Here is a 6,687-nt window from a genome sequence, read left to right as displayed (position 1 = left end):
CCTGGCTACGCCACGTAGCGAAAAGAAGAAATGACTGTCGCGCTGTTCTTAACTCGGCTATAATCGGGTAAGCGGTGTCTACGCCATAGCTGTTAAATTATGATTACGATTAGTAATCGGTTAGATTATTTTCTAAAAAGAATCGTAATGATTATTTAATTGTGCGTTTGAAATATTGGGATTACGTAATGATTACGATTATAAAGAATCAAAAAATAATAAGGATTATTATAAATTAATGAAAATAATCAAAAATAATCAAAATAGATAATTGATTCTTTTCAGCGATTCTTTTTGATTATTTTTGATTACTTTCAATCCAAAATACCAAACAACTTTTCTCTTTAAATTTTACGAGATTTTTTTACTAAAATTTTTTAAATTGTTTTTTGTATAATCTGAGCCTCAGATTCTGAGATATATGCATTTATATGTATATATATTATATTATTATAAATATTATATTATAAATGATGATATTTTTGCTATTATTAATAGCAATTCAGCCATTCAATTTAATCAGCCCCATCGCGAAATTTCCCAGTTGTGATCATCAGAATAAGCTTCAATGAACGTAGCTGATATTTACACCTGTATGAAAAACAACAATGCTGAAGGGAGTAGTGTTAGAATTCCAGAACGGTTGTTAACTTGTTGCTACGCTTACGTTAACAAGTCAAACAAGAGCTTATAAAGTGCAATCATATTGTTACAAAAGTAGTATTAAGTTGTATTTGTATTACTATATGCATCCCTGATTATGAACAATAGCTGTAGGTATATGGAATAGCATTTGTCTTGTTGTAGACATCTGGCGCCACGGCTGTCTGCTTGTCGAAACAATAGACATCTGGCGCCGCACTGTCTGCTTGTCTAGTTAAACAATTGCTGAGTCTGGCGCCGTATAGCCGTATGTTCTGGTAATTTCCAGACGCGATATTCTAGAAGGACACGTCGGCATCAGCGAGAAGTGCGTGGCTATATAAGCCGTGGCAGCGCCAACGTAATCAATCAGTGCTAAGAGTAAACTGCTATAGTGTAGACGAGTTGTGAAATAAAGAGTTGTTGAATTAAATTAAACAGTGTTGATTTTATTTGTCAATCCAGAGATACGAACCTAACAAAGTAAACTAGCAAGAGTAAATTCGTAACAATTGGTGTCAGAAGTGGGATTGTCAAATAATCCAAATTCAAGATGGTTAAATTCGGAGAATTGAGGATTCAGCAATTAAAAAAGGAACTGGAGGAGCGTAATTTGCCGATAAGCGGGCAAAAGGCGGATCTGCAGGCACGACTACGTGAAGCAATGGAAGCGGATGGAATTAATGTGGACGAGTTCGAATTTGATGGGCCAGGAACTTCTACAAAGGTAGAAGAAAAATTAGAAGAACAACGAACATCATCAAGTATAGACATGAACACGTTGTTAGTGGCTATTAAGCAAATGGCAGAAAATGTAGTGCAAACAGAAAATCGTCTGGCACAGCAAATGGCAGAAAATGCAGTGCAAACAGAAAATCGTCTGGCACAGCAAATAGCCGAAAATGCAGAAAATGCAGTGCAGGCAGAAAATCGTCTGGCACAGCAAATAACGCAAATAGCTGAAAATACATCACAGTTAGAGTCTCGCCTTACACAACAAATAACTGAAAATAATACGCAGTTAGAAAAGCGTTTGGTGCAACAGATTACAGAAAATAATACACAAGTGCAAGAGAAATTTTCAAAATTTGAAGACGAATTAAGCACAATAAAAAATGACGAAGAAAATTTAAGATCAGAATTTCTTCAACTGAGTAATCGTGTGCGAGAACTGCAACTACATGGCCCTGCACCATCAACAAATAATCAAAGATTGAAGGCACCCACATTCGATGGAAGTATTCCATTTCAAATTTTCAAACTTCAGTTTGAAAAGACAGCAATGGCCAATAATTGGAATGCAGCGGACAAGGTGGCGTCCTTGTTTGTATCATTGAAAGGACCTGCGGCAGAAATCCTTCAGACTATTCCAGACTGTGAACGGGACAACTATGAGGCATTGATGAGTGCGATAGAAAGACGATATGGCAGTGAGCACCGGAAACAAATATACCAGATCGAACTGCAAAATAGGGGTCAGAAGATGAACGAGTCATTGCAAGAGTTTGCAACTGAAATAGAACGACTGGCTCATTTGGCAAATGCAGATGCACCTGTGGATTACATTGAGAGGGTAAAAATTCAATGTTTCATAAATGGAATTCGTGATGTGGACACCAAACGCGCCACATATGCATTGCCAAAAAGAACGTTTGCTGAAACGGTTTCGCACGCCCTCACACAGGAAACAGCTTCCCTACTAAGTAAACCAGCACACAAAGTACAAAGGGTTGAAATGGAACAACCGGCGCTGATGGAAGAAATATTGAAGACTCTGAAGACAATTGCTGCACCACGAGTAAATACAACAGGAAGATGTTTCAACTGTGGAAAAGCGGGTCACTTTGCCCGAAATTGCAATATAAAAGTAAACCCATCAAAACGGAAACAAAAAACAGATAACGAGGACGGAGCATCCACATCTCACAAGTCGTTAAACTAAAACGGAACAGTTCAAAGGGGCGTGAGCTGGTTCCCACAACTATTTGCCCCGCCATCTCGATATCACAAATAGGTCGCCATGACAACAATCTTACTATCAACGGCATCGTAAATGGACGACTGTCAACGCTTACTTTGGATACTGGTGCCACACATTCAGTTATCCGACCGGATGTGGTAAGAGGAACGGTTGAACCATTAGTCGGTTGCAAGCTTCGAACGGCCACCGGGGAGGAAGCAGCTGTCGCGGGAAAAGTGTTTTGCGAAGTGATGATTGGTACCCTGGAAGTTAATCACACCTTCATCGTAGCAGAAATCACGGATGAAATTATAATGGGAGTAGATTTCATGATTGATCATGGGGTTACTTTGGATTTAAACAAGCAAATGCTGTTTTGCCAGAACATGGAGATGCCTATAAACACCGGATATGTGACCAACGTTGAAAGTAAGAGGGTGATTGTTGATGATAATCAGAGTATTCCACCAAAATCTGAGGCGATTGTATGGGCCAAAGTGAATGGAGGAGGTGGGACTGAAGAGTTGTGGATTGTGGAACCAACAAAAATAGATACACCCATATTGGTAGGAAGAACGCTTGTGAAAACTAGAGAAGACGCCACCATTCCGGTCAGAGTAGTGAATGAATTCAACACGCCTATAAGTCTGAAGAAAGGAGCAGTAATTGGACAGTGCCAGAATATAAGTGCAATAGCACGATGCGAACGGTCACAACAGAAGCCTACTATTGAGCCACAGCAGATAAGTCCTACACTCCTAAATAATTTGCTGAACGAACTGCATGGAAATGAAAAATTAAAAGCAGAAAAACTATTAGAAAAATATGCATCCATATTTGCAAACGAAGGAAACACAGGAAGAACCGGCATTGTCAAACATCGCATAAATACTGGAGACGCTAAACCAATCCGGCAAGCTCCGCGTAGGGTTCCACTAGCAAAACGTGAAGATGCTAACAAAATTATTGAAGACATGCACAAAAACGGTGTAATCGAACCTTCAATAAGTCCATGGAGCTCACCTATCGTCTTAGTTAAAAAGAAAGATGGTAGCACCCGTTTCTGCGTAGATTATAGGAAGTTGAATGATGTCACAAAGAAAGACAGTTATCCTCTACCGAGAATCGACGATACCTTAGACACCTTGTCTGGAGCGAAATGGTTTTCTACATTAGACCTACAAAGTGGATATTGGCAAGTCGAGATTGATGAACGTGACCGTGAAAAGACCGCTTTCAGTATGGGCGACGGGTTGTGGGAATTCTCTGTGATGCCATTTGGGTTATGTAATGCGCCTGCAACGTTCGAGCGACTGATGGAACATGTGTTAAAAGGACTCAACTGGAAGACATGTTTGGTGTATCTTGATGACATTATCATCATGGGAAAAAGTTTTGATGATCATCTGAAAAATCTAGAGGAAGTCTTTCAGCGAATAGCATCAGCCGGATTACGCTTGAATCCCAAAAAGTGTTCATTATGGAAGAAGCAGGTCACATATCTCGGACATAAAGTGTCAACTGAGGGGATTCACACCGAGGAGGGAAAAATAAAAGCAGTTAAAGATTGGCCTCAACCCACCAACATACACGAACTCCGCAGCTTCCTCGGCTTATGCACGTATTACCGCCGTTTTGTACCTGGATTTGCGAACGTGGCTAGAAGTTTACATGATTTAACAAAGAAGAATCGCCCGTTTGTATGGCAGTTGGAACAAGAAAAAGCGTTTGAGCAGCTTAAAGAACTACTTTGTACGGCGCCGATGTTGGCTTATCCAATACCTGGAAAGAAATTCATCCTGGATACAGATGCGAGCGCTTATGGAATTGGAGGTGTCCTGTCTCAGCTCATCGACGGGCAAGAAAGAGTAATTGGGTATTACAGCAGAGTGCTCGGGAAACCAGAGAAAAACTACTGTGTGACGCGAAAAGAACTACTAGCTGTGGTGGAATGTGTAAAACATTTCCACAAGTATTTGTATGGACAACGATTCTTGCTGAGGACTGATCATGCAGCATTAAAATGGTTATTACAGTTTAAGAATCCGGAAGGCCAAATTGCACGATGGATCGAAAGATTACAGAATTACGACTTCGAAACGGAACATCGAAAGGGGATTCACCACAAAAATGCGGATGCATTATCACGTCGCCCTTGTCCACTGGAATGTAAACATTGCTCTAAATCAGAAGGAAAAGAAGGTATAATCGACGTGCGATTACTGAATATAGAACCTGAAGATGATTGGACTCCTCACCGCATCAGAATCAATCAGCTGGAGGACCCTGATCTTGCGAAGCTGGTAATGGCCAAAGAAAATGGGGTACGACCACCAAAGGAACAAATAAGTAGCGAGAGTCCAACTGCAAAAGCATATTGGGCCCAATGGAACAGCATAAACCTCGTTAATGGATACCTTCATCGTACCTGGGAAAGCGAAGATGGCAAACATTCTCGTCTGCTGATCATAGTACCGAAGTCCATGATCCCGAAAGTATTGAAAGAATATCACAATGGACCTAGTGGAGGGCACCTTGGAATTACAAAAACTATAGAGAAGATTAAACAACGGTTCTACTGGATCGGCTGTCGAGATTCCATAGCAGAATGGATAAGTAATTGCGTAGAGTGCATGGCAGCTAAAGGTCCTAAAGCCAAAAGTCGCGGTAGGCTACAACAGTACAACGTGGGATCACCATTTGAACGAGTCGCAATGGATGTTGCAGGTCCGTTCCCAACCAGTACGGCCGGAAACAAATATCTACTGGTTGTCATGGACTATTTCAGTAAATGGCCAGAAGTATATGCCTTACCAAACCAGGAAGCGAAGACCGTAGCCGAAGCGTTTGTAGAAAATTGGATAACAAGGTTCGGAGTGCCCGTCGAATTACACTCAGATCAAGGCAGAAATTTCGAATCTTCCATTTTCCAAGAAGTCTGTACATTATTGGGCATCCACAAGACACGGACAACAGCGTTACACCCACAATCAGATGGGATGGTAGAGAGATTTAACCGAACGCTCGAAGAACATCTGCGGAAAATCGTTGATAAAGATCAACGGAATTGGGACAAGTGCATCCAGATGTTCCTGCTGTCGTATAGTTCAGCGAAGCACGAGACAACTGGTTACACGCCAGCAAAGATTATTTTCGGATCTGATCTGCGACTCCCTGCTGATCTTAAGTTTGGAACGAATCCTACAGCTGTAAGAAATGATGGAGATTATTGTTCTGCCTTAAAGGAAGAAATGAATGAATTGCATCTAATGGTAAGACAGCATACGCATCTGATGAGCAATAAGATGAAGGACCGGTTCGATCAAGCGGCAAATTCAAAAGGTTTTGAAGAAGGTGATCTGGTCCTGTTGTACAATCCACTTCGAAAGAAAGGCTTGTCCCCGAAATTGCAGACAGCCTGGGAAGGACCCTATATGGTGATGAAACGACTTAATGACGTGGTATACCGCATACAAAGAAATGGAAAAGCACGATGTAAAATGAAAGTAGTACATTTGGAGAGGCTCGCCCCATTTGGTTCAAGAGGATTTGTGCCTAATCGGGACGATTAGGCTTTAGTGGAGGGCAGTGTTACAAAAGTAGTATTAAGTTGTATTTGTATTACTATATGCATCCCTGATTATGAACAATAGCTGTAGGTATATGGAATAGCATTTGTCTTGTTGTAGACATCTGGCGCCACGGCTGTCTGCTTGTCGAAACAATAGACATCTGGCGCCGCACTGTCTGCTTGTCTAGGTAAACAATTGCTGAGTCTGGCGCCGTATAGCCGTATGTTCTGGTAATTTCCAGACGCGATATTCTAGAAGGACACGTCGGCATCAGCGAGAAGTGCGTGGCTATATAAGCCGTGGCAGCGCCAACGTAATCAATCAGTGCTAAGAGTAAACTGCTATAGTGTAGACGAGTTGTGAAATAAAGAGTTGTTGAATTAAATTAAACAGTGTTGATTTTATTTGTCAATCCAGAGATACGAACCTAACAAAGTAAACTAGCAAGAGTAAATTCGTAACAATATAATCTATACTTCATACTTCACGTGTCAGTCAGTTGTTATTAATTGT

Source organism: Bactrocera dorsalis, chromosome 5, assembly GCF_023373825.1.
Source record: "Bactrocera dorsalis isolate Fly_Bdor chromosome 5, ASM2337382v1, whole genome shotgun sequence".
In the NCBI taxonomy this organism is placed as follows: domain Eukaryota; kingdom Metazoa; phylum Arthropoda; class Insecta; order Diptera; family Tephritidae; genus Bactrocera; species Bactrocera dorsalis.
Note: the sequence above shows the minus strand (reverse complement) of the source record.